The following is a 6,613-nucleotide window of genomic DNA, read 5'->3' on the forward strand; positions in this document are numbered from 1 at the left end:
ACATAATCACAAATATTAAAAATCTGTAGAGTCACTGCTGAAAAAGATTGCTGTTTTAATGATAACACAGAGGAGGGAGGAAGGGAAGATAATATTCTTTCACTGGACAAGTAGCAAACTGAGACAGAAGTCTAAATAGTAGCATCTTTTTTTTTTTTTTTCTCCAGGAAAAAGTAAATGCAGTAAGATGAGGCAATTTTCTCTAAATAACCAGAAGAACAATGAATAGGACAAAGTGATACCATTTTTCCGAGTCTTACTTAGAATTGATTACTGTCTACACCTTCCAGAGACATCAGTTAATCACTTTCTGAACACAATGTATCACGAGACCCTATGCCTCACATTTAGGACCTGAAAACAGCACTGATGAAAATGTTGGCTTGAACTACTTGTCTATTGCCACATAGAATTTCTGTGTCAGAGGCAAAGAAAGAACAGAGTTATTGAAAGGGGGATGCAATTGTTTCATCACAAGACTGTTCTTTCTCTTCTTTTCTTATAGTACTTTTATAGCGTTCTCTTCTAAAAGATCAATAAAGGTCTTTAATTCAGTGTATGGGGTTCCATCATTTAGGGTAGATGTATTTTTGCAAGGCCCATGTAAAACATTTTATTGTTTGCCTTAAGTAGATAAATAAATTAAATATATGGGGATATCAAGCTGACCCTTCACCATCTCTAAAGTTTTCTTAAAAGCTAGGAATGGTTGTGTCATCTTAACCAACATATATATAACATTATTTCAGACATGATCTTGGCATGCTTTAAGTACATTAATTTGCAGAAGTCCCATTAAGTTTTGCAGCACTTGCATATAAGTTTACTTGACAAACTCTGACACATGTCTACATGAGCTAAAATGCAAACTATTCCATGAAATATGTTTTAATTAAAAACAAAAAAAAAAAACCAAACAAACCAATATTTACATCATGTATATATTTGTCCATATTTATACCTGTCCATGTAGTAAAATTACACCATTGCCTTGATTTTAGTAACGTTTCAAAGCTGAGAGTCTCTAACTATTTTTTTTCCTTCTGATTTTCTGTGACTTGTATGAGGTGAGGATGTTCTGGTTGCTTCATTAAATACCTCTAGGGTCATATTTTGGTAGTTTTGTCTGGAAAGAGCGTGTCTAGAATGTAGTGCAACAGGCCTTTCAGGTTAACTGAGCACAGGTAGTGTTTATGGTAAAGAGTAGCTTGTGATCCAAGATGTTTTTCATACCATGGTAATCTCTTATGTTATATTTTATGTTTTCCTAATATATAAAATGCAATGAATACCTTTCTTAGCAACTGGAAATCCATTCAATTTGCAATTGCTACTGAGTGAAGTAATTTAATGATCTGATAGTTCTCACAATTGGTACTAGATTAACTAACTGTAAGCTGTTACTATGGCTGATAGTCAATACAGAAGTGTACAGATGAGTTTATGTGCCTTCTTTTACTTCCTTGTAGATAATAGTTAGCAGTTGGCTACATGAGATTAAACGCAAGTAAAGGGAGTTATAACAACTATTTTCATATCTCAGTGTTCAATGGTATCTCAACAGCATTCTCTCTTTCACTTCTGGTCTTTTTATGATTAACTGTTAGAGCATATTCACCTGACTTTATGTGAATAACATCGCTGCTGCTATTCTGCGTAGTCTTTTGCTGGCTGAGAAGGACTTTTACACATGTAAATCTTTTTAGCCAATCTTAATTATGTTTTTATTACCTGGATCTCATATGAGATCGTGTTTTTTATTAAAGAACCCTGGAGTAGTCTGTTGATTGGACTTATGCTTTGGATGTTTTGGTGGTTTTAGTTTTGTTTTTTTTTTTTTAAAGCCATGAGAAGACCACAGAGTGAATATGGGGAGGAAAAAAGTCAAAATACACAGCAGAAGCCAAGTATAGTTACACGCAAAATAGAAATATTTGTAAACTAATTATTAAACATAGGAACAGTTTTCACATTTCAGTTTTCAATAATGCAAGAATAAAACTAGCACGTAAAAGGCTTTCTTCATTTTAGTATTTGCAATATAAATTAAAACTGAGCAGTAAAATTCATTTTGTTTCCAGTGTAATAACCAATTTTATTAAGTTGAACAGTGTAGCCATCATTTGACTAAGACTTAGCAGTCATATGTGGATTCAAACTTTAAAACTGTAACAATGCTTTGATTTTTATATCCAAAACCTGAGCAAACCTGAAAATTCTCATAATTCAGGAATGTTTATGAATAATATTAATATGGGATCATTGATGCCTAGCTGTTTTGTTGTATAAAGAAATGTTATAGAAAATATGCATCTTCTTATCCAGAAAAAGAGAAAGGAAGCACAAAACAGCTCTCTTGTGATTGATTTGACCTTAGATATTCTTAGAGTACAGAATCTAGTACCCTGACATCTTCAAGATCCTTTTAGTAACTTTGAATTTACTGGCGTCTTTGAAAAATAGCTATTGATTGCTATATCTGTATACCAGGTCACATTGCTGCTTTTTTTTTTAATCAAACAAATCAGAAATATGCGCATGATGAGAGAAAGTAAAATATTTTAGTCCTTTTGTTGTCATGAAATATAGTAAGAAAATAATCCTTTACCACCTATTTGCACAGATGTCACAGTAAGTAGTAGAAATATAGTCCTTGCCTCTGGGAAAGCACAGAATTTGCTTTATTTTATACAACAATAAGGAAAGCCAAGATTAGGTAGAAGCCACACATTCTCCATTTCTCCCCATGTAGACACATATGCACATAAACAGTCATTGTGTCCTGTCTGGTGGTGCTGTTGTGGGAGAATATTACACCCCTCAGAAGAGATGTACTGTCCTTAACTGTGAGACCTTAGAGGCAACAAGTTTCTCAACTGTGGTTAGCTTAAATGTTCTGTGTTCAGGAGTTCTAGGTCCGTGCAAGACTGGGAGTGGAAATTAAATTAAATAAATATGTACGTGCAAAACTCTTTTTTTGTGTTGAATAAATCCTGTCTATTTAAGGCATTTAAACGTGTCAGAACCTCATACTTCAACAGAATAATTCAGAAATACAGACTTAAGTGTGAGTATATATTTATAGTGTCATTGCTAGGTGTCATTGCTAGGTACCTTTGTGGACATCTTGGACAAAATTATAGTATAGACAACATAACGATCTTTTGAAACTAAAAGTAGACATTTTTTGTAGTGGAAGGATTTAGCAATGCCTTTTTAGTTGCCTGTAGCTCAGAAGAACTGGTATTACTAGTCAGGGGATGTTAACCTCTGGAAGGGGTGGAGTTTATAGGCTTTTGCTCAAAGAATTGTAAATGGCTGTTGATTCCAGATTTTATTACCTTACAGTACAAATATGAGTAGCATAAAATGGAATTACTTTGTGACCCGTAGTAGCTGATAGGTGCACCCACAATTCCCTGTTTTTCTCTTTAGTGTGATCTTGGCATTTTTATTTCCTCTATTCCCAGCATACAGAATGTGTGTGATGTGAATAGATGAACAGGGAAAAAAAAACCAAACCAATTAGTAAGAAAAAAGCAGCATGCATGGAACACGGTCCCTCGTGTTAAGCTATTACTAAAATAACAGATTAGGGTTTATTTATTTATTTATTTTTATTTTGCTTCTTCTAAAACTTAATAAAAATCAAAACCGTCACAGTTCTAGGCTAGAAACACTTTTCCCATGAAACTGCTCTGGCATTACTGGTAGACTTTGCTGAAACAAGTTAGCTGTGCTGACTGTGAAACCAGAAAATTCCTGTTAAGAAATTACTATACCCTCTTAGCTTTTGGAGTTTGTGCCTCCCAAGCCAGGCCTCTGGACTTACACGCTTATCTGAGTCTTTCTAAGCTGTGGTATGTCCGTACATCATGAATTTCATATACACTGTGTTATAATGATTCAGGAGTTTCATAGAATTAGTTACATTATGCATAATCAAATTCCCCAAAACATCACAGTCATGCACTGTTATAAAGTGAAATATCGACTAGCTTTAACTTGCTGTTTAGCTTACAGTGGTTTGCAAACCGAAGTCTTTTAAATTGAAAATACAAAATGATAACACCTCAAGATTATGAGAATATTTTTATGGCGTTTTTATGGATGATGCAGGAAAACTGTTTAATTTTAACATCTGCTTTGTGTGTAATACAAAAATTGAGATCAGTGGCAATTAAGTATATCTCTATTCAATCAGTGACTTAAGCTTGCACTTCCCTTGAAGCATCTTCAGCTGCTTCTCTAGAGCGGGGAGGTGTCTGTGCAAGGGCAGCTGTCAGTACAGGTCCTCCTGCCCTCTGATGACATGGTTGCCTGCACTTGGTTCTTGGCCACACAGCACCTGCGCATAGTGAGTCCTATGGAGTCCACCGGATGAACTTGGACTATAACTGGGACCATGCCTGTAGGCATCCTTCTTCTTCACCCTTTAGGCAGCCCTCCAGATACAAAGTGTGCATAATTCTCAATGTCACTTGCTTAAAGGAATATTAACCAATGTTTAAATCTTAGATGACTGTTAGTTTTATTTTATTTTTTAAGGGTGTGTCTGGTTAATTACAAAAATGGACTCTTAAGAAGTAGTCTATTCTTTTATTGCTTTATTTGGAACTCTGTTTAAGGAAGACAGTTCCCAATGTTGATGGCTAGGGATTTGCACTTCATGCTTACAGAAAAATTGGCTATTTAGGAGATACCATATAACACCAAACTACTCGGACAATCTCTAATGTACTTTCACCGGATAAGTTTCACTTGTGGCTGTTAGAAATTCTGTTGTTTCCTCGTAGGCAGATCTTACTTTCTTTAAGGATAATATGAGTCTGTATATCCCATCCAAGGGCTGAAGCCTTTGGGAAGGTAGACGGCTGGCTGACCATTAAGCTAACCTTGCCAAGAGGTCACCCTTAAACTGTTTGCTTCACAGAGCTCTGCTTTATCAGGCATGAAGTAATAGGAGTGGCAGTATGAAGGAGCTATATGTTCCCTTTTTGTTCTACTAGGAGCAACGTGTGTGTTGTGCAGCATGGGATACAGTAGTATCTCTTTTGTTCCCACTGCAGTGAGAATTTCTTATCTGAAATTTGACAACAAAGGCTGTGAGATATTATTCTTAATGTTCAAGGTAGAGGAACTAAAGGGTTGTACTGTGAGTCCTAAAAGGTGGAAGAATGGTGGTGACTTTCCTGAGGAAAGATTGAGAACTGTAACCGTTTCTAGCCATTACTAGCTTAGCATTTCTGCATAGTTGATGGGCAGGACAGTCGCCATTACCTGTAGGCCTGTCAGAACACAGGATGATGCCAAAATTATAGAGCAGGTCTGTCCCATTATATTCATTTTGCAACAACAGTTTTGGCAGTGTGACAGAGTAGTTTTGATTCAAAGTAGATCAAATCAAAGTTCCCGTTATCTAGAGGTTAAAGGCTACTTACTTGATTGGGTCTAAAGTCCAAATTAAATGGCCAAATTGACCAAGTTATTTTAGTTCCGTAACATCTATTCTATTTTTAGATTAGAATGTTCTCTTTATAAATGATGGAAAATTAAAGACAGACCCTAGTTACAAAACAGTAAGTGTTTTACACTTGCTGTTACAGACTCTTTCATATTTGAAATATGTCTAAATCAAGGGGTTTTGTTCAGCTGTCAGAAGAGGACTCAGAAAAATACTTTATATTTCAATCTAAATTCACTCAATTTGCTGAAGTTTTTTGCAGTGAAGCTTTTTTTGTTTGCTACTTTCAAGATCTACATAAATATATGCAGAATTTGAAGTCATAAACCCAAGGCTTAAGGAAATTTAATTTAAGACTCTAGGATAAAACTTTTGACATACTTGAATGAGTAAAGATTTCAAATATTTCTGGTTATTTGGAGGAAAGACACCACTATTTAATACCAGCTATTTTTTTTTTTTTTTAATATGAAAATCTTTAAGATTTTCAGGCACTTGGGAAAAATGATGATTAGAATTTGCAAAATCAAAACATTAATTGTGAAAGACTTCTAGTTCTATTCATTTGTGTGCTATTGAGAGATGCAGTTAAAGTCAGTGTTATCTGTCTGTTTTAAAAAAACAAAACTGATTTTTTTTTTTTCCAGTTATGCTGCTTTAATTTCACCTCATTGGCTTGGTTTTTTTAATGACTTGCATGCTTACTAAAGCACATAAATGTTCTATAAAATATACTATCAAAATGCAATTGGATTTCATCCGGCCATTCATAATTATTTAGATGGTTATTTTTGTCAGTCATTCATCTAACCATTGTTGTGTGAGCCCACTAGCTGTCTCTGCTGCCTTTTGAAGTACAGATCAGATCAGTTCAGTCCAGTAGCATACCAAAGACAGCTATTCTGGTCTAAGGTTAGCCTGAGTCCTGGATGCCAGAAAATCTCATTTGCTTTTACGACATGAGACGTCAGAGCCTTCCGAAGAAGTACCTTGAAGCTGGGTTAGCTGCACAGTGTTACCCACGCAATGTTACTGTACAGCGTAATGCATTATATGGTGACAAACTCAAGCCAAATGATAGATGGGGCCTAAACATTCCCCTAAAACCTACGCTTGATTATGAGTTTGCATCTCAGCCCTTTGGACACG

This window comes from Vanellus vanellus, assembly GCF_965231255.1.
Source record: "Vanellus vanellus genome assembly, chromosome: 9".
Lineage (NCBI taxonomy): Eukaryota > Metazoa > Chordata > Aves > Charadriiformes > Charadriidae > Vanellus > Vanellus vanellus.